This window comes from Camelus dromedarius, chromosome 8 (genome assembly GCF_036321535.1).
Source record: "Camelus dromedarius isolate mCamDro1 chromosome 8, mCamDro1.pat, whole genome shotgun sequence".
Lineage (NCBI taxonomy): Eukaryota > Metazoa > Chordata > Mammalia > Artiodactyla > Camelidae > Camelus > Camelus dromedarius.
This window is the reverse complement of record NC_087443.1, coordinates 49,928,044-49,951,276: the sequence shown is the minus strand read 5'-3', so window position 1 is coordinate 49,951,276 and position 23,233 is coordinate 49,928,044. Positions and strand designations below refer to the sequence as shown.

General features: G+C 37.6%; 1 long non-coding RNA gene across 1 annotated transcript in view; it reads left to right on the top strand.

The window, feature by feature from the left end:
• The window catches only part of LOC116155801 (uncharacterized), a 62,278-nt gene extending 45,204 nt beyond the window's left edge, over nucleotides 1-17,074 (top strand). The window contains exons 3-5 of the long non-coding RNA XR_010381953.1: nucleotides 3,830-3,935; nucleotides 6,038-6,160; nucleotides 16,714-17,074. This is a non-coding gene — a long non-coding RNA (uncharacterized LOC116155801). The remainder of the gene's footprint in view (nucleotides 1-3,829; nucleotides 3,936-6,037; nucleotides 6,161-16,713) is intronic.
• Nucleotides 17,075-23,233: the final 6,159 nt, after the last annotated feature.

The window sequence follows — 23,233 nt, the reverse complement described above, 5'->3', positions numbered from 1 at the left end:
GTCTTTTGGGAAAGCAACGAAACCCACATGCCTTACATTTTCAGTGCTGTTGCTTTGCGGGCTCAAGAATCAGCCTTAACACTTCTATCTCTTCTTCCCTCCAAATAAAGTCAACCTATTTCCCAGTAAATAGACCCATTTCTTTAAGAGTATGGGGAAAAAGTTAAATGTTGATGGAGATAGTAAAATATGGGAACTATTAAAAGGTGAATGTTAGTACACATTTATTGAAAAACAAAAATGAATAAAATATTAAAATACATAAAAGTAAAAGGGGTCTTCTAAGCCAACCCTTCTTCCTAGAATGAATAAATGTATTTTCAAATTTACTTTCTTTGTTAAATATTGTCATTAAGTTAGTGTCAATAGAATTTTTTCCTAAGGTGAGAAACATATGGAGCCCTAGTCCCTATTAGACTAGATCTTGGAATTGAGTCTCATAGAAATAAGACAACAAAGAGCTTTAGAATCGATTATTGTTTAATCTCAATCTGTTTGAGGAAAAAAATTAATATTAAAATATTCCTTTATTTAAATTTTATTTTTTATTGAAGTATAGTTGATTTATAATGTTAGTTTCAGGTGTACAGCAAAGTGATTCGGTTATATATATACATATGTATATATATTTCAGATTCTTTTCCATTATAGCTTATTACAAGAAATTTGTTTTTAGTTGAAGTATGGTCATTTACAATGTGGAATATTATACCTTTATTATTGTTGAGTTGGTCATTGTTAACTTAAATAAAATTGCATGTTTAAACTTTCTGTTTAAGGAAGAAATCCAACAGTCATAGATTTTATTTGACTTTTAACTTTCAGCAATGTGGGAAAAAAGGGAATTTCCAAATAAGGGTCTCACTTAACAAAGAAAACTCAAAAGTATTTATTTCTTTCAAGGAACAGAGATACCAACTTAAATACTATCATCAGGGCATAATATTATTAAATAAGACAACCAATCAAAATTAAAGACTCTAGAGGTTAAGGTTACTTTCATAGGATGTAGAAATAATCTCTGAAGTCTGTTTATCTTATAGGATTAGTTATCACAGAGAAAGAGACACAGAGAGAGACAGAGAGAGAGGTTCTGAGAAGATCAAAGCTTACCATATGGAAAAGACAAAGGCAGAATAGAAAGATGAACAAATGAAATAGTGAGCACACAAAGTTTTGTATCTACATCACCAAGTCCTCAAGTTTGCTAAATATCTGTGAAATAAAGACGTGCCTTTCAGTGTACTACAGTTACAGTCCTGAGAATTATTAATGTATACTTTCAATAACAAACATAGAACTAAATACTGTTGGAGAAAATTTTCTTAAGAATGTGTTTTAAATTAATACATTTGAAAAATTCCATTAAATGATGTCATACCCTTAGTAATGAGAAAGTTAACATGTCATGGCCAATGTTCTTCCTTCATATAAGGAGTGTACCACCAACTCCAAAAGGATGTTTAGTGCTGACCAGTGGTTCTTTTTTTTTCTCTGGTCCAAGCATTATCAGAGTGCCTGAGGTGGCTGTCTACAATCTCCAACACCTCCTGTACCCTTCTCAGTCTCATTTGATGACCTTTATTTTTGGTTCCCTCCACAAGGGATGAGCAGTCCCCATCCCTCTTTCAGGCCAATTTCCATTTTTCTCCTGGATCCCATCTTCTCTCTCCTACTCCAAGACATGGCTCTCGCAATTGTGTCCTCTTTCCTCAGTATCACTTATTTTTCCTCTAATTACTGAATCATCCCCATTAGTTTCCAAACATGCTTTAATAGGTTCCAAACATGCTTTAATAGGTTCCAAACATGCTTTAATAGGTTCCATCTTAAGGCAAAACAAAACAGTTCCTTGATCCCCTCACCCCAATTCACTTCTCCCATTTCTTTCCTTTATTTGGCAGCAGAGTTCCTTGAATGTATTGTCTAAACTTGCTGTCTCCAATTCTTTTCCTTTCTTCTCCCTTGAACCCACTCACAAGGCTTTCATCCCTACTGCTCTGCCAAAACAGTGCTTTTCAAGGTCACTAAAAACCTCCCCATGACCACATTCAATGACTAGTTCTCACAATTCACCTTACCCTACATACCGGAAGTAGCAGATTGTTTCCTTTTTCTGAAAGCACATTCATCCCTTGACTTTAACATTTGGCTCTCTCTCATAGGTCTTTTCCCACCTCACTAGTCTTTCCTTCTCATTCTCCTTTGTTAGTTCCTCATTCCACCATACTCTAATCTTTGAAGTGCCTCAGAGCTTTATCCTTTAATCTCCACTTCTTTATCCACATGGACTCTTTAAGTAAATGCGTCTAATCCCAAAATGGATGACTCCCAAATTTGTATCTCCATCCTGGAATCCCCCTCTGATTTATGCTGGTATATCCAAATACCTAACTGACATCTTTACATCAGTGTCCAATAGGCATCTTCCACCATAGTGTATCCAAAACTGAACTCTTGTTTAAACCATATTTAATCCATCAGTAAAATCTCCCAGCTCTTTCCTCAAAATACATCCAGAATCTGGCCACTTCTCCACTACTACTACTTTAATCTAACTGTGATCTTTCATGTGGGCTTTTACAGTTTTCTCTTCCCTTGTCCCCTTCTTTTCCACTGTGCCTGAAAGGAAAATATCTCAATAGCTTCTTATTTCCTCTATAGTAAAATTCTCATCCTTTCCATAGTGTATGCTGCTCTACGTTACCTGCTCCTTGTTCCTCAGTGAACCATTTTCTACAACTCTGTGCTTGTTCATTGTCCTCCAGTCATGTGGGCCTCTGCTATTCCTGGAAAACGTCAAACATATTCCTGCCTCGGAGCCTTTGCACTTGCTCCCTCCACTTCTTGGAACCATTTTCTTCTACCTAGTCCCATGGGTCTTTCTCTCATTTCCTTCATGTCTCTGCTCAGATGGTATCTTATCAAAAAGGTCTTCCCTAATTACCTGATGCATCCTGGAACCTCTGTCACTCCCCCTTTCTTTCTTTACTTTTTTTTATTACACTTATGTCTTGATATATTACATATGGTTTGTTTCTCTGTTTATTGCCCATCTCCTTCCATTATAATATGAATTCCTTGAATTCAGGGGTATATTTTGTTGATGGCTATATCCTTAGTCCCACAATAGATGCTCAATAAATACAGACTGAAGGAATAAATAAGTGAATGATAGTTACCAACTTTTGAGCACTCACTATATGACAGATACTGTACTATGTATACACTATCTCATTTAAGCCTTTTAACAAACTCCTACTGTTATTCCCATGTTATAGTTGAGGAAATGGGTTTAGGAAGATCAAGAAAATTGCCCAGGGTAGCTCTATACTGAATGAGATCTGTCAGCAGTAAAGCCAATGCCTTACATTGGTTTCTTTGTGTCATCCATCCATTAGAACTTATTCTCACACACATTATCTTAGTTTTATTTTGATCCTCAAAAGAACTCCATGAGAAAGGCAGGAAATACTTTATTATCTTTGTTTGAACAATGAAAAAATTGTGACTCGGAAGGTTAAGATATTTACCTAGAGTCACAGAACTAATGCATGCCATAGTAAAGATTTTAGTCATTGTGTCCCAAGCACAACACAAAAATTTCAAGTGTGTGAATTTGTTTTATGAAATACCGTGCAAAATTTTTAAAATAGTTTACATGGAATCAATTGCTTTTATTGATAAGAATGCAATTTTATTATTTTAAAAAACTGAAAAAAACTAGGATCTATAGATTTATGTTTATTCCCTCAGCCTAGCCTAGAGCCTTGTGTTAATAAATGCTGAGTATAGATTCTATTTTTTTTTTTGTTCATGTCGTGTACAGTCCTAGCCCTCCATGACGAAGCTTCTGGCATCTGCTGATGGATGATAATGTATTCGGTATTAGGAGATTACACAGCCTAACCCCCAGGAAAAATGATTGCGCAAGGGTGAGCTGGTTTGTGCCTTCTTCCTTCCTGTTCCTCCCTTATCCTTTAAGTTCTGCCAAGTTCCCAGGGCCTCCTCATACTGTTTCCTGGGAGTTTCGGGGTTTTCATTTCACTTTCATTTTAGTTTGTGGCACCAAGTCCAGCCAGTACCACCCCTCTCACCGTCTCTACATTCCTCTCTTATCTCCAGCCTTTCTTCTAACTCTTTTTCTCATGTGACCCCAGGTAAAACTGAAAAACAGGTGAAATAACCTCCTCAGTCTCTCACTTCTCCTTCTGGGGTTCAGGAGGATGCCTTTTTGGGTGACCAGTGACCCCAAATCTTTCCCCCTAGAATAAGGAAGACATCATGGTGAGGGCTTCACATGTCAGCTGTGGGGTCTTGGGAACAATCGAAACTTTGTGCTTCAGTATCTTCTTGGCCTGGGAAATGGTGATAAAACTCACACCTACCTCATGGAATGCCAGCACTTTGAATGAGGAGCGATAGGAAATTTTGGTGATTCGACTGAATGAATCATCAACATTCTCTCACAGGTGAATACACCAATTACTATAAATGTCAGATGAGCAACTAAAACGTGTGACAAGCACGATCAAGAATGTATCATTATGGGTTAACATACCTAGAGTTCACTGACTGCACAATTATATTTAATACCACAAGAAAACTAATGAGCCAGAACTGGGTCTGGCATTTAAGTGAGTGCTGGGAGAGAGCATGTAGTACTGTACTCACCTAGGAGTTTTACACGAGCAGTTTGTGAATGTCTGTGTTTATTACATTTTAAGTACTATATATGTCTTTAGATTAGTATTCTCCTGTCTAAATCTTTCATGGGTTGAAAGAATCCCTAAATTCTCTACCACAGGGACAGAAGGACAAAAGCATGGGCCAGAGGTGGAGCCCTGAGCGGGACAGAGTCAGAATTTGTCTCAATGAACCATGAATAGGAGGTGGAGAAGCAGTGATTGCCAACCTGCTTTCCCTCTGAAATAAAGCCCAGGCTTTGGATTAGACAGATTTGTCTTCCATTTCCAACCCCACTGCTTATATGCCTTGTAACACCGGGCAGATCACCTGATCTCCCTCAGCTTCATTTTCCTTATCTAGGAACCACAATAAGATCCTTCTGGTTATTTATCTAAAGAGTATGAAAAGACTATTTTGAACAGATACATGCACCCCTAGGTTTATTGCAGCATTATTTCCAGTAGTTAAGATATGGAAACAACTTAAATGCCCATCAATGGATGGCTAGATAAAGAAGATGTGGTACATATACACGATGGAATAGTACTCAGCCATGAAAAGATGAAATCTTGCCATTTGCAACAACATGGATGGACTTGGAGGGAACTGGGATAAGTGAAGTAAGTCAGGTGGAGAAAGATAAATGCTGTACAATTTCACTTGTAAAACAAAACAAAAGAAAACAAATGAACAACCCCAAACCAAACAAAAACAGACACATAGATACAGAGAGCAGAGTAGTGGTTACCAGAGGATAAGGAGGTCTGGGGGAGGGAGAAATGGGTAAAGGGATCAAATGGATGGTGATGGATGGAATCTAAACTTTTGATGGTGAGCACACTGTAGTGTGTACGTAAGTTGAAATATAACGTACACATGAAACTTATATAATATTACACACCAATTTTACCTCGATAAGAAAAGGAAAAAGATCTTTCTGGTGGGATCATTGGTTGAATTAGATGAGATAATACATATTAATGTACCAATCCCAATGTTTTGGGCCCAAAGTGCACACTTAATAAAGGTATACAGTTTTTAGCTTTCAGTTACCTTTCAACACTTCAAAGTCATTTTCACCCCAAAAGAAGCCACTAAACTTGAAAGCTGAAGGCCCATAAATAAGATCAAACTAACCGTGCCTTACTGAGCTCTTTACGCCTATGACACACTGTAGTGGGCTCCAGCGCACGGTCTGCGAGAGAGCAGTTGTCGTGTCTCCCTGAGAACCAGCCACTGACACAAGAATGGCTGGAATTAACAGTCTTGCCTCACTGAATTTTCCCCCACGTTTTCCAGTCATTTATGTAAAATGTGTGGTTGATTCCTTTCTCCATTGTGCCAACAGAAATAATCTTCATCAGGAGATAATTAACATCTTATACGTGACTCATGTAAGTCTGTTTGAAACTCACCCAAAGGCCCTGATCTCATGGCAGCTTCACTTCTGACTCTGGCTCCCTCTTGCCTAGTGAGTTCAAATGCCTCTGATGTCTTTTTCCTTCATTATTTATTTATTATTTTCTGATCAGTTGAACAAAATTTGAATACTTGCTTAATCTTGCAAGAAAATATCTGAGGTGTGCTTGGAACCACAAGTGATCACAGTGATATTTCTTTAAAGTTTTCTTGTCTCACCCTCAAAGTCTCTGTTTCCTTTTTTCTTTTTTTTTTTTAATTGAAGTACAGTCAATTACAATGTGCTAATTTCTGATGTACAGCACAGTTTCCAAATCATGCATATACATACATAGATTCATTTTCATTTTTTTTTCATTAAAGGTTATTACAAGATATTGAACATAGTTCCCTGTGCCATACAGGAGAAACTTTTTAAAATCTATTTTTATATATAGTGGCTAACATTTGTAAATCTCAGACTCCCAAATTATTCCTTCCCATCCTCTTTATCCTCTTTCTCCAGTAACCAAAAGATTGTTTACTATGTCTGCGAGTCTGTTTCTGTTTTGTAGATGAGTTCATTAGTGTCCTCTTTTTTTCTTTTTTTAGATTCCACATATGAGTGGGGTCATATGGTATTTTTCTTTCTCTTTCTGGCCTACTTCACTTAGAATGACCATCTCTACACCCATCCATGTTGCTGCGAATGGCGTTATTTTATTCTGTTTTCAAAACTCTCCTTTTACCTACTTTCCGTTGCTCTCCAGGTGTTTGGGGCCTCCCACGTGGTGTTTTCCTTCCTCCCTGATTGTCTTCTTTCCCTCCTTTATTGTTAAACATACATTTCACCTTAGTTTTAATTGTATAAGTAATGCCTATAAAATTTACGTAATAAAAATTCAAATAACTCAGATAATTCAAATGTTGCCTTGAGCACCAATCCCTAGTCTCACTTCCATTTCCAGAGATAATCACTGTTATTAGTTGACATATACCCTTCTATATCTTTTCCTCTACAATTACTAGGATGGATCATATGAAGTTGTTGCTTTTGTAGGTCACAGTTGGTCAATATCAGCAATTTTAAAGGATTTATCCTTCCCTCTATATGTATATAGAAAGAGAGAGACACACACACATGGAAGTACAGCGTGTTATTTTGTGGATTTTAATAACCTAAGTAAAATCATGTTGTATTATACATATTTTACTGCAATTTTTTTTTTCACAGAGTAATATATCCTGGAGATCTTCTAGGTTGGAGCATGTAGCTCTACCCTATTCTTTTTAACTTCTGGTAAAATTACTTAGTGTTAATCATTTATTTACCTTCTCCATTCCTCTCGCTCTCTCTAACTTATCTATTTATTGCTTGCTATTATAAATCCTACCAAACCTGTACATGCCTCTTTGTTTATGTGTGCAAGTGTGGTTGCACTGAGTTACGATGAGTCCAGTTCAAAGTGAGGAAATGTAATACTTGAGTCTGTCTCAGACCCTTTTGGAAGGTAGATGTATCGTTTTATCAGACTATTCCAGACTTTGAAAAAAGATTTGAGCCTCTTTACTATTCACATGAAGTGAACAGGAGGAGGGCTTCACATCATCTAGCATGGCGTCTCATTCTAGGAAGCGGTCTGTCAGATGAAAATAATTCAGAGTATTTCAGATGTTTATTAGAACTCTGTATAGAACATCTGTGAGGATTTGATGTCTATCCCATGGTGTAATTCTGATTTCCCTTCCCTTCATTAAATTCTTGTTTCTCATTTCTCTTGCTCTCAAAATCTCTCTCAACCAATAGCTACCATGGAGATTCTCAGTTTGCCTTTCAATTTCACTTTCATAACGACTTCCTCCAAACCCATCCCTGCATAGGTTTTGACTTCCTCCGACTTCATCTCTCTCTTTCACTTACTTTTCCCCTACCAGTTGACCTCCCTCTCCTGTGACATGATCTTCTTAGACTTCTAAGGTAAAAAAACCCTTGACTTAGAAGATTCTCGGAAAGGAGGATAGGAAGACTGACTTTTCCCCGGCTGTAGGGAGCAGAGAGAAAGACGACTCCTCCATCTTTCCTGGAAGTTGCAGTTTTAGCAGGAGAAGGAGCTGAGGTGTGTGAGGCTGCAGTGTTGCCTTAATTTTTTAATACCTGGAAATAACATGTGTGTAATACACCTTTTGACTATTTTCTTGGAACTTTGGAGGAGACAAACGATAGCATAGAATTCTATGTGTAGTCTCTGGAAGATATAAAAAGTTCCTCCTTCTTGATTTTTCCAAAGAAGAAAGACTGTGTGTTTCTTAGGAGTGCAGGGTTAATATACTTCTGCAAAGGCTTCTGGGTTCCTCACTGGGGGCAGGGAAGGAGAGAATGAAAGGATAAGAGACTTCGAAGCTTAAGCTTCTGGGCACAGACTGATGAACAGCTAAAACAGTTGTTTGGGGGTCACTCTTGCTACATGTCTTACCCCGGCCTCTGCACCCCTGAAGTCCTAGGAGAGAATTGTTGGCACATGAGAAAGCAATACCAGAACTTTTATTCGTACTTACTTTTTGCCTCATCCTTTTTAGTTTCTGTTTTGGTGTGTGTCTCCTAGTGTACATAAAGTATATTAATAAAATGGTATACAAATATAATAACTAAATAAAAATAACTATAAGTTAATGTATATATACTAGGGGTGCTTGCTCAAATGTGTTGACCCATAGAGGCACACTGTCAAAAAGAACATTTGTCCATTCGTTCATTTATTCATTATTGAATTCTTGCTGTGTGTCAGTGTTGTCTCGGTGATGGGGTTGTAATGGTGAACAAAATTTGAGAATGACTGCTTCATAGGAACGGTTCAATCACCCTTCCATCAGTAATACTGATTAATAGTTCAATCAGTAACTTTTTTTTTAATGAGACTCTTGCTTTAACTGCTTGTGATAGATGGACTAGAAACAGAATCAGCCCCAAGCTTCCTGAAAACTGTTGGAAAATGTGAGTGAAATCGTCAGGATAGAACACTTCTAAATCGAAACATCTGGATCTGAACAGTGTAAATAAAAGATCCGTTTCCTTCTCAGAAGAGGAGCTGAAGGGTAACAGAAAAGGGAAAATGCTCAGAGATATTCCAAAGGACGTACGCTTTTGGGCTGCAAAGCGAGGAACGCTCTTCCTTCTAAATCTCCTGTGGCATCCATACCAAACATAAAGCAAATTTATATAAATTATTCTGCCAAATAAACATTTGGTGTCGGCGTATCCAGTGAGAGGAACAGGGCTGAGCTCTTCCCATCCTTCCTCTCAGCACTAGGTGGGTATTATTATTCCTGTTCTCTACGTGAGAGCACTGAGATTCGGTTCAAGAAAATTCCCAAGGCAGTCAGGTAGAGGGGATGCATTTCCACCCAAGTCCAATGCCAAATCCATCTCTTACCCTTATGCCACATCGCCCGAGGTGCAGGGAGAAGCTGGAGGGATTAGAACCGAGATGGAGAAGGAAATTCAGAAGAGGCAAAATCAAGAAGCATTGTGATTGCTGATCTTTTTCCTCCTGAGATGTCCTCTCATAAATTCTTTTTTTTTTTTTTTTTTTTTTTTGGCCCTTCTAAAGAGACACATAAGGATAGAATTCAAGGACTACGGTTAAAACCATGGCTGGCGTGTCGTAAAATCCATAAAGAAGCCTGTGTGGTGGGGGGAGGGGTGTGGGGGACCTGTGGAGGTGCTGTTCAGGTACAAATGATGGGCTTTTTGGAGTCAGGCTTGACTTGGAATCTTCATTTTGCTGCTTACCGACTAAATGAGGCAGAGCCAACTCTACCATCCCCAAACCTGGGTTTCCACATCTCTGAGATGGAGCTGATTCCTCTTACCTTACAGAGCCATTGATAACATATGCAAAGTGTTTATACAGCAAAATAACACACAGCCGGGATCTGTAAAGCTCTTTTCGTTTTCCCGAGGGAAGCCAAGCCATCTGCTTTCCTACTGCAGTGAATAAGCAGCAACAGATCCTACAAATGAGATCAGTGTAACTGCTGTCAGAAACAAGCAGACTTTCTAAGAGCTTGTAAGCCTTGCCCTAAGCACTCGGGTATATTATCTTTAATGCTAGCAGCCACCCTCCAAAGGAGTGCTGTTATTTCTGTTTTAGAGATAAGGAAAATGAAACTTTGAGAAGTTCGGATTGACCGCAGGAAGACGGCAGAGCGAGGAGGAGAATTTTGCACAAAGTGTGCTTCCTTTCCAGCAGTCCTAGTCTGTGGCTGCAGAGGCACGAAGAGGCAGGGACACCGACTTCTAACTGTCCAGTCAGAGGAAAGTAGCATGCGTGTGTCCTGATTTTCTAAACCAGACCTTATTTTTAGGGGAATCATGGAATGTGACAAGCCTTCACTTCCTATGCTTGTTCTGTGGGAAGAACACCCTAGAACTGTTTGTGGAGGCCGAGGAAGGAGGGGGTGACAGGAAGGGAGGAAGCAGGAACATTACACGTTTCCCTTTTTGCTCTGAATCAAGTTCTCTGAAACAGGACCACTGGGAACATGATGCCTCTGGCAAGATGTCATCCTGACACTTCCTTATCATTCAACTATGTTTATGTCTTGGTAGAGAATGCAGTCCTTTTTGGGGGGGATTCTGTGCTGTTCCCCCCAAACACAGCATTTCGCAAAATGAAAGCTGAAGAATTAAAGTAATCATATAAAACTCTTCCAAAAAGAGGCACCATGTGATATCAATTAATAGTAAGAGATGTGGCGTCAGATAGAATAGCATTCAGTTCACAGCGCTGAAGTTTACTAGCTCTGTGACCTGGGGAACTTGCATTCCTGAACTTGTGTTCCTTCATCTGGGAAACGGGATCAGACATTCATTTGGTGATTTTTGAGCAAAAACTATGGCCAGGCACTCTTTAGGCATGAAGGATATAGTAGAGAACAAGGAAAACTGATACCCTTGCCTTATGGAGCTTATCAAAGCGGGGGAAAGAGGTAAGATGTATGATACAGAAATAAAAATGTATTAGATAGTGCTAAGGAGAAAAAGTAAAGCAGGAAGGGAAGATGCAAATTGTTTGGTGGGGAGAGTTTGAATTTTAGGATGCCCAGGACAAACCTCACTGAGAAAGTGACTTTTTCAGGAAAGAGATGAAGGAAGAAAGCAAGCTAGCTATGCAGATGTCTGTAGAAGGCAATAACCAGCTGTATACATGGGTTTGTTGTTTAGGAGAGAAGTTCCAGGCTAGAAATATAATTGAGATGTCATCGCCTAATAGATGACCCGTTACGTTGAATGAGGTCGCCAGGGAGTGATGGTAAATGAAGAAAAAAATTATTCTAAACACGGAGCCCTGCAGCATGCCATCATGTACAAGTACCAAAGAGTAAGTACCAACAAAAGAGACGAAAAAGGATGAGCAAGCCACGTGAGAGCATAACCAGGGGAGTGCGGTGTTCTGGAAGCAAAATGAGAATGTACTGCATGGCAGGAAGAATCCTGCTGAGACAGTGAGTGAGATAAGGATTGAGAAGTGACCCTTGGATTTAGCAACACAGCAATCACTGGTGTCCTGAAGAAAACTTGTTTTTGGTGAAGTGTTGGTGATAAAAGCCTACTTGCAGTGAGTATAAGAGAGAGAGGAAGGAGAGAAACCCGGAGAGTGTCCAGACAACTCAAGATGTTTCGAGAGAAGAAGAGAAAGAAATGTAACCCTGATGAAGGAGAGGACTTTTATTTCTTTATTATTCTGAAGAAGAAGAAAAAAAAAAAAAATCCCAAAGAGCTTTGTATGTTGGTGGAAAAAAAAAAGTTTTAGTGCAGGAAAAACCTTTGTGGTTTCCAAATACTGGGAATTGGGATAATAATAATAACAACCGTAAAGTTGTAATTGAGCTTTTCTAGTAAATACTTACTGACTCAGGTTCTGTGTCAGACCCTTTGCATTTCCTACCACCCTCTAAGATACACTGCTATCAATCTCATTTTACTGAAAGGAAAACTGAGGCTTGACATGTTAGTCATCATGCTTTAGAACAAAGAGTCTCAAACTCCATTGTGCATGCAAATCACCCATTGTGCTAAAATGCAGATTTTGATTCAGTAGGTCTGGGCTGGGTCTTGCGATTCTCCGTTTCTGACGTGCTCCCAGGTGCTGCTGATGCTGCTGGCGATAGAACCACACCACGGGTAATGTGAGTCCAGAGCAGGTCAAGGGGATGATCCTGAATACCTGCCTGGCTGATGAAAACCCCAAGTTCTTTCTACTGGGCCACGTGTGCTCCCATGTTCTTGGTGGAGCCACAGGTTAGAAAACCAAAGTGAAAGAGAACCTCCGGGAAGCAAGGGAGGAAGGAGAACAGCCATCTCTCCTGCTCCCTTGCTGGAAGAAACCTGAGGAAAGTGAGCCAGGGTACGTCTGTAGCACAAGTCGTATGCTTCTTATCAGCCCATCTGAAACACCGAGATGCTTGCATTGAACCAACTCATAGTCTGGGCCGGGCTTGCTTTTCTAGTCATGTTGAGAGTTGGATCTCAATTCATTGTTATTTAACCTCGCTGTGATCCCTGCCTCTGTAGTATGTGCAACACATCAAAGTTAGTCCCACATGTAGACCATGAACGGAAAAATAGACAGCTGACCTTCTTAAAGTTCAAACAGAAAGCTTGCTCTCTGCATCAGTGAGGTGTGATTGCAAGACAGAGCACTGAGATTTGGGGGTTAGACACAGCTGGGCTTAAACCCTGGCTCTGTTATGCATTAAGTGTGTGATCGGAGCACAATTTGAACCTATACCCTCCTTTCTAAAATGGAGAAAGTGCTGTCTAATTTACAGGGAGGCAATACTGCACATTGGTTAAAAGTGTGGCCACTGGAAAGATTAACAAGAGTTCAAATCTTAATGCCATGAACTTCCTAGTTGTGTTCTTAATTAAGCCTCAGTGTTTTCTCATCTGTAAAATGGGGAGAAGGGTATGCCTGCTTCTTATGGTTGGTATGAAAATCAAATGGGAGAGTTCATGCAAAGGTCAATACATGTTAGCTCTTATTATTAACACTAGTGTTGTTATTATTATATTGGGACTTTTGGGACGATGGATTGAGATACAGATGTGGAGTGCTTTTATGGAAGGTGCACTCCATACATCTTTGTTTTGCTTTTCCCCACTGAATAAATGGAACAGGCAACTCTGAGGTTACTTGATGAAGTTTGCTGATGGAAAATGTTAAAAAAGCGAGCGAGAGAGAAGCATCTTACGTATCTAGGATTTAGTAGTAGTAATTTAGTCTGAGGCATAACTAAAGAATAAAAGGAATCACTGAAAAAAATATCGGTCTTGCACAGTAGGAAATGCCAGAAGGATGAGAATGCTGTCAGCAAGGGGGTGCTTACGTAGACAGATTCTGCTGGCTTCCCAGCTTCTCCCTGAGCTGTAAGGGGCTCTCCACACAGCGCTTGCCTGGTACTGAAGCAGCTGGTAACATTTCTTGTGGTTTCGAGATCAGCCAGCTGCAGGGCTACTTTGCAGAGGTGTCTGCCGATGGGCTTTATCCATGCTGTCTTAAAAGGCCACGATTTCAACTGCTGGGTCTTCAAATCGTCTTTATCCAGACTTACTTAAATTTTTTTTCTTTTATTTTGAAGAATACAAAAATCATTAAAATTCATATAAAAGCATAATCCAATTTTATCATTAACAACTGGAACCAAACAGCATTTAAAAAAGATCTTTGGAAGAATAAGTTGTAGAAAGTACAGCAACTATTCCATCATTTTAGTTCTAAGCACCCATCCATTATGTGGCTTTTGTATTGTAACTAAAATAAATGGACATGTCTCTGTCTTCCTGGAAATTTCAGTATAGAGGAACAAATACATTAAGAGTGAGAGTAAACTAAAAATTTCTTAAGCCAAAGGAGAATACAATATCATCTGAGAGGGGAAAAAAAAATCATACAGGGAAAGTTATGGAGGATGTAACAGATGAGTTCATTCTTAAGGGTTAGGTAGGATATAGAAATAAATGATCGTCAGAATCCAATCTGCAAATTTGGATTTGCAAATTTATGTACACTAAGCAATATACCAACTCCTGGAGGCACAGGAGTATTTGAAGATAAAGATCCTTATTTAGCAATAACCACTAATTTCCATTATGGGCTGATTCCACGGAGTTAGACACTGCTCTCAATATGATCCTTTTCTGGATGCTGGACTGCTGAGATGGAGAATGAAATGAGTCCCTGACAGTTTAAGTGTCAAAGAGTTGATCATTTCATCATCCATCAAAATTCACATCCCAGACTAATAATATAAAATTGCCTGTTAGCCCTAAACAACAAGCTGTTTCTCTCCTCTGTGCTTTTGCTCAAGCTGTTTTCTCTGCCAAGAATGCCCTTTCTCTACGTCTTTAACCTGGGTAACTCAACACAGTGGCAAGACATGTGACTCCACGGAGAGGGTCATTCCTGTCTTATTTGTGCCCCTGTAGCACCCGGGATGACTTCTGTCCTCAGACAGAGCTCGTGGCACTCGCCTGACTTCTCCCTTCACCATAAGCTCCTTACTTTTCTATCTCTCGTGCCATGCACCATCCTCAACACATAATAGGCACTCCAGTCTGATACTGTTTATCTTTTACTAGGCAAATATAGTCCACTTACATATTCTGTGATTTATCGACATATTTGGCTTTATTTCTAGTTTCATTTTGGACTATTTAAACCATTTTCTATGTTTTATTTTTGAAATTTTCTTTTTGCCTTCTTTTGAATGGATTTTTAAAAAATTCCTTTTATTTCCTTTGTGATCTGAAGGCATACATTTTATTTCTACTGCATTCTATTTTGGTGGCTACACTTAAGATTTAAAAAATGCCTATTTCACTTTAGAAAGTCAAGTAAGTTAGCACCTGTACTCTCCATCTAAACAGTACAGTGGCCTTAGACTGTTTTAAGTCTTGTCATTCTCATTTTGCATATATTACTCAATATCTTAGTTCACCTTTAGTATTATATTATGTTTATTTTTAAATCAAATTTACTTCTGCTGAAGTACAATTAACCGTCTGTGAATGAGTCTAATTCTGGACTTTCTGTTCTGTTCCATCGATCTGTTTGACTACTAACATGCTTTCTGTTACCATTGCTTTATACTAAAGCTTTTAATCAGGAAGTATGTCTTCCTACTTTGTCCTTTTCTTCTAAATTGTTTTGGCTCTTCTAGGCCTCTTAAACTGCCAGAGACATTTTAGAATCAACTTGTCATATTTACAAAAAAGTTACTAGGGTTTTGATTGATTTTTTTATTGAAGTAGGGATCCAATTTTATTTTTTTTAACTGTAGATGAGTGTTTTCCCAGCACCACTTAGAAAAGTCCATCCTGGCTGATTTGTGCTTCCACATATATTATAGATCAAATGTACATAGATATATGCATTTACTTCCAGGCTATGTATTCCATTTCATTGATACTTTCATTTTTTCTCGTGCTAATAATATACTGTGTGAATCATGACAACTTTATAATAATTACAGGTATCTTGTAAGAGCCATCACCCCTCCTTGTTCTTTGATTTTAGGATTCTTTTGACCTTTCTTAGCATTTTTGTTTTCCACATTACCTTGTTAATTTCTACAAAAAAAAAAAAGAAAAAAAAAGAAAACCTGTTGGTATTTTCATTGGAATCACTTTGAATCCTTAGATCAATTTGGGGAGAGTGAATACCTTTATATTAAAATTTTTAATGCATTGAGCCTACTCTATCTCTTCATTTATTTAGTTCTTCTTTTGTGCTTTTGAATATGATTACATTTTTTTCTCCATAAATATTTTATACACATTTGTTAGATTTATTATTATGTACTTTATATTTCCAGAAGTTATTGTAAACAGCAACCTTTTTCTTCAAGTCCCTGAATGTTGGTTAATAGAAATGCAAATGATTTACTATTCTGATTTTATATTCAGCTAAGTCTCATAATTTAGGAAGATTATAATTTTACTATCTAGTTAAAGAGTTTTTTATTTTGTCCTTTCTAGTCTATACACTTTTATTTTCTTACTGCATCAGCTAGGGCTTCTAATACAAGGTTGAAAAGACAAGATAGTGATAGAGGTCCCTTGTCTTGGTGGGACCTAACAAGGAGAGCTTTCAGCATTTTACTAACAGTTATGTTTACTTTCCATATCCTTAGTGATATACTGACCTAAGCCTGTTCAGTCACATGCAGGGCTTGCAACAGGTTATATAAGCTATTTTGAATCTGCTTATAAATATTTGTTTAACAAATGTGTATAATTGTGGTTAAATTTGGTATGAGACTTGCTTTTCTTTGAATGAATATTAATGTTCAAAATGTGTTCAAAATCTACTGAGTTGATCATATAATTTTTCTCTTTCTATCTATTAGTGTGTTAAATTACACTAATTGATATTTTAATATTAATCCAACCTTACATTCCTGAGATAAACTGAACTTGGTTATCACCTATTACTTGTTATAATTACTATACTCAATTATATGAGAATTTGTTTAGGACTTTTGCATCTATCCTCATGAGTGAGATTGTCCTGTAAATTTCCTTTTGAATACTATCTTTCTAAAGTGTCAAAATCTGCCTCTCAGATATTACCAGCACCACAGCCTGTTGATGAGACAAATCTGACGATTTGATGAGACCACTGCTTGCAGCTGTACGAGAATGCCAGCTCTGCGAAGCTTCGACAGTGCCTGTGAGAAGAGAAAGGTAAGGGCAGGACTTACTAAATTGAAAGTCTGATTTAAAGGCAGGTCTTTTAAAGGAGGTAGAGCTGATTAGGAGGGGGTAAACATTCAAGATCCAGTGGTCTAGAATTGGTGGAAAGACAGAGGAGGATTCAGAGAATCAGGGTGTCAACTGTCTGTTGATGTTTGACACTGAGGAATTGATGAGTCTTCGGGAAATTCATATAATGAAGAATCAAATAACCATTTGCCGAGCAGAAGACTCCTGGAAGAACAAAAACATGCTAATGAGTGCAAAGAAACTGCACAAGTTATGTTAGCACACAGAGTAAAGTGTGGTTTGGTTCAGTGTCCAGGTTAAGCACGGGAGTATACTGACTCTGTGTTCAGAAGTTTGGTGTCAAAATCGTGCTAGATTCATAAAGCGATCTATGGAGTGTTCCTTCATTTTCTATGCTATGGTATATTTTGTACAAGATTAGGATTATTTGTTATTTGAGGATTTGGATGTTCATAACTTTTTAAATTGTCTAGGATTGGTGTTTTCTTTGTGGGAAGATTATTTTAGCATTCATTTCATTTCCCTATTTCATTTTTTTCTTTTTTAAAAATAAACTTTACTGTTTAGAGCAATTTTAGGTTCATAGCAAAACTGAGAGAAAAGCACAGAAAATTCTCAATATACCTCTTTCCCCTGGCCCTGCCACCCCAAATAGCCTCCCCCACTATCAACATCCCACACCAGAGTGGTACATTTGTTACAGTCAGTGAACCTACATCGACACATCATTATCCATAGTTTACATCAGGGTTCACTTTTGGTGTTGTACATTCTATGGGTTTTGTCAAATGTATAATGACATGTATCCGCCATTATAGTATCATACAGAATGGTTTCACTGCCCCAAAAAACCTCTGTATTTTACCTATTCGTTCCTCCCTCCCCCTTAACCCCTGGCAACCACTGATCTTTTTGCTGTCTCCATAGTTTTGGCTTTTCCAGAATATCAAAGAGTTGGAATCATAGAATAGGTAGCCTTTTCAAATTGGCTTCTTCAACTTAGTAAAATATACACTTACGTTTCCTCCATGTCTTTTAATGTCTTGGATAACTCATTTCTTAAGTGTTGAACAATATTTCATTGTCTGGATGCTCTACAGTTTATTTATTCATTCACCTACTGTAGGACGTCTTAGTTGCTTCCTATTTGGGGCAATTATGAATAGATCTGCTGTAAATATTCCCATGCAACTTTTTATGTGGAAAGAAGTTTTCAACTCCTTTTGGTCAATATCAAGGAGCATTGCTGGATTGCATGTTAAAGGTATGTTTAGTTTTGTAAGACATTGCAAAACTGTCATCCAAGTGGTTGTACCATTTTGCATTCTCACCAGCAATGAGTTCTTGCTGCTCCACGTCCTCATTTTGCCAGTGCATTGGATTTTGACCATTTCAATAGGTGTGCAGTGGTAACTCAATGTTGTTTTCGTTTGTGTTTTCCAAATCACATGCAATGTTGTGCATCTTTCCAAATGTTTGTTTGCCATCTGCATATTTCTTTGATGAGAACTTTTACCCATTTTGCAATCAAGTTATTTGTTTTCTTATTGAGTTTTGAGGGTTTTTTGGTGCATTTTGAATAACAGTACTTTATCAGATATGTCTCTTGCAAATATTTTTCTCCCAGTCTATGGCTTGTGTTTTCATTCTCTTGACAGTGTGTTTTGCAGAGCAGAAATTTTTAGCTTTAACAAAGTGCAGTTTGTTAATGATTTCGCTCATGGCTCATACCTTTGGTGTTATAGCTAAAAAAAATCACCCCCATGTCCTAAGTATTATTATCACTTGGGACCTCCTGTGAATACCGACATCCAGGCCTCACCCCGAATCAATCAAATAAAAATGTTTGGGGTGGAACCCAGGCATTAGGATTCTTAAATCTCCCCAGGTGATTCCAGCGTAAATCCTAAGTTGAGAACCTCATAAGAAAAGAAAACATTTTCACCAATGTTAATACAGGATCTAGGAAATTTCAGAAATCAATGAGAAATGGAAGTAATTTCAAAAAAAGTTAACTTGATTTTGAATTTCAAACTTTAGAGGGCTCTGAAAACAGTATGACAAGCCATAGAAAGCTGTTATAAGTGGAAAGCATTGTTGTCACATGATAGCGTGGAGGGTCTATAAACATCTGTGCTGGACTGGTTGTAATGGTAAAACACAAGACAGAAACACACTTACACTTTTCTACAAAACAAAACAAAAGTCATTGCCACACCCAACGTCGTCTTGATTTTCTCCTATGTTATCTTTTAGGAGTTTCATAGTTTTAAGTTTTACATTTATGTCTATCCGTTTTGAGTTAATTTTTGTAAAGGGTGTAAAGTCTATGTCTAGATTCAATTTATTTCTTTATGTAAGGATATATAGTTGTTCCAGCACCATTTGCCATATTTTTTTCCAGTTTTACTATGTAAAATTATTACAGTTCGACTGCACATACACATTATATTGTATGTAAATACATGAGAACAGTATACTCCACTTTTTTAAGTTTTCATATATGTACTAATTATTATTTCTAAGAACAGATTAGACCTTTAGCTTTTTAAACTTACATAGTTATCAATGGAATAAAGCCAACTACAAAATAAGAATCAACAGAATGCGGTAATCCAGTCATAAAGAATAGTCAAATGTGCTTACATATATTCAAGAAATCAAAATAATAATTATTTTTTTAAATTTAGCTGTTTACTCTAAAGGATGTTTGTTTAATTTCTAGCTATTTTGTAGTGGGAGGTTTTTCAGTGTATCTTTTCTATCATGATGCGAGAAAAAAATCCCCTGTTAATGTTTGTTGAAATGAATAAATCACATGACCAGGAAAGTATGCTGAAAGTTTAGCCTGTGAGGGAAAAAAGAAAGGAACAAAGAAAGGATGAATTAGTAAATTCAGCAGTTTGCCACTTTTCTCTATGATTTAATTTCCAAGATTTCATCAGCATTTATTCTGTTTTACATGAAACCACAGGCATGCCACGGTATTACTTAACCCTAGCCCTGGGCATGATCTTCCTGGGTCAGATCCAAGCCTGACAACTGTGGTGAATTCAGATCCTGTTTGTGGGTACACTGAGGCAGGTGGCAAGGATGGTATGTGGTCATGAAGTGGTGGCCCTTCAGCCCACAAGCGAAGAGACCATAAAATTAAAAGACCTGCCATGTTGTTCTAATGAGGGAATTATCACAGTTCAGAATTAATGTTCAAAAAGATTGCGACTCTCATAGAGATGGAAAAGTGAACAGGTATTAAGTATTTTACTTAACTTATAATGAGGAAGTCACACTGATTTATAACTGGTTCAAAGGAGAAATTACAAAAGCATAAATTCATATGAAATAAAGGAATGCTGAAATGAACTGTGTGGGCAGACAACATGAGGCTTTTCTACGTGGGGGAGGGAAGTCAATTGAATCTCCGGGACAAGACAGAATTCGCGTGCTTCCAAACAAGCATGCATTTCTATTAGTTATCTCTCACTTTCTGTTGTAAAATAGCTTCTATAGAATTACAAAAGGTATCTTGGTAGGGTATATTATAGACAATGCATAGCTTCCCATTGAAGCCTGAATTTTTTCTTACACCACCAAGTCTGAGATGGCTTGTCAATCCATGAAATGGGTCTAATTTTCTAAAGTATGACTGATCCACAAATCTGGTCCTTTGTGAAATAGAGAAAGAAATGAGAACAGTGTCCTCTCTAGATGTTTTTGTAGTTGTCTCTGCCTGCTAGGACTCCATCACAGAGTCTCATCTATCCAAATCCCTATTCATCAAGTGTTCTGAACCAAGACGTATAGTAAGTGTATTTTACATTGCAACAGAGTGCTAGCACATATGCACCCAAAAGTGAAACCAAAGTTTTACTAAAACAAATCCTACCTTTATTATGTAGAATATCATCCTATCTTTTCTTTTCCGTTCCTTTCCTTTTTACAAAATGTTGGTGACTCACTACATTAAGACACACTAATGAAGTGATTTTCAACTTTAGCTGCACATTTTAGGTCACTCAAAGAGCTTCCAGAAATACTGATGCCTGGGTAGCACTCTCAAAGATTCTGATATAAATGCTCTGGCTCATACATTTATTAAGAATTTATTAAAAATCTCTCAGGTGATTTGATGTACAGCCAAGGCTGACAACTATTCTCCCAGAGAGAGCCATGACTTTCTAGCTCTTTTCTCTGTCTGCCTGGCCTGCCTTCCATGGTCAATCAAAGTGTTAAAAAATGGGCTGTGGTCATCCAACCAATCAATCTTTGTGAATAGTATGAAATAATCATCTTGCCCAAAGAGGGGCAAAAGGAACCTATTTCTTAACATGGTCCATATGGAATAAGACTAATTATTGGAATTTTAGGCATCTAACTGCCTGCAGCAACCAAAACAAAACAACTCATTATTTTTTCTTCAAAATGAATAACTGATTATTCTTTGTAAGCCAACCTTCTCATACCTGCATCTTCTATGATCCGTTGATTACTGAAATTCTGCTCTAATCACTTTCCTAAAGTTTCTGAGTCTGTGTTATGATCAGGATTTTCAAATTTGCTTCAAGCTTGGGAGTTTATTCTTGAATCTTCCACCACCATATTTATGACTTTGGGCAAACACTTAACCTCCCTTTGTTTCAGTTTTTTTTTCCCCATCAGGAGAATCATTTTAATAATTTCTGCTCATTGCTCTTGGATTGGATATTATTGGATAAGACTTTTAAATTATAACAAAACATAGAACTGGTAACAGGACACCAACCCTCTCAGAAGATCCCTAATTTAATTTCAGGCATCCAGGTGGTGCACCTTTATGGAACATTGACTACGCCTCAACTACTATTTTAGGAACTGGATTACAGAGATAAATTGGTCACCACTCTTACTGCCAACTTGTTCACATATGGAATAGACAGGAAAACATTGGCAATACAAGATAGTATCTGCCAGACTAGACTCTTTTGTCTCCAACACAATGGAGCTACTGGAACACAGACTGAGTTTTCTTGGCAGTATCACTGAAGTTTCCCAGGAAAGCCAGTTCAGGGTGGTAAAGACTGATCTGATCACATTGATCACACACACTAATTTGAGGGCTGAAACTGAGTTACAGCCACTATACTTTTCTTTTTTTCCTATTACCTATATTTTTCCTTTTATCTATATCTGGGGAGGATTTTTCTTCCACCACTGTGTTTTCATCAGAATCACATTGCAGTTCTAAACTATGATCTAATCTTTTTAATCTTCCATACTTTAAACAAACTAGCAGGGTCTTTCCTGTAGGGATACTGACTTCTTAAAGCAGAGGAAGAAGGTGAGTGACCCAATACCATCTCTCCCTTTTAAGGCCATCTTACTCCAGGATGTTGTCTCTTGGTTTTCAGCCCCTTCTGTGAGTAGAGTTTAATCAAGCCAGCTGTGCTCCTACATAATGAAAGAGAACTGGAATAAGTTTAGCAGACCAAACAGTAGTAAAGCCGGTCTAGAAGGACTTCTATTTAAAGACTTAAGCTATTACATAAACAGTTTTTAAGTCTCCACAGAATTTAGTTTAACCCTCCGCGGAGTAGCTATATGAGGTTTAAGGTGGCTTTCATAAAACTTGTTTTTCAGATATTGATTTGAGATTGGGATCCATGGGGTATCATTTGATCAGAAGATTCAGATATAACTAAATCCTACCTTCTAAGTGACAGAGATTGAATTAGGGCTGAGGACCAATGTCGTAGCTTATATATATATATATATATATATATATATATATATATATATATGTGTGTGTGTGTGTAAATATTTATTATAAATATTAGTGATATAAAGGATATGTAGCACACAATTTACAAATAACATTAAAATATGCAGTGCTCTTTCTTGGGTGTATAGCAAGGTGGTTGAGTTATATATTTGTTCAGATTATATTCCATTGTAAATTCCATATAACCAATTGATTCTCAAAGAAGGCCTTCAGTGATTTTGGCCGAACTCTCGTGTCTGTAGTCAAACTGTTGTTATAACTGACAATGTTCTGCTAGGAATACTTACTGATATTTCCGTAGGCATTAATGAGTAAGTTGAAAACGAAGCAGCAAAGACATATATTGGAACCTCACTCACTCACCAGTTCTGTCAGTGACTTTATTGCTGAATTAGGTAATAGTTTTAGAACACTAGAAGAACCATCCTCAATTTTTGGTACTACTCACGATGTAACAGTTACGACGCTGCTTTAATTTCTAAGTTTAATCTGCCTCGTTAATATTTCTCCATTACTTTCTTAAGTCTAGACCAAGGGTTGTCAAGTTACAGCCAAATCTACCCCACCACCCCAAACCACCTTGATTTTAATTAAAAGAATGT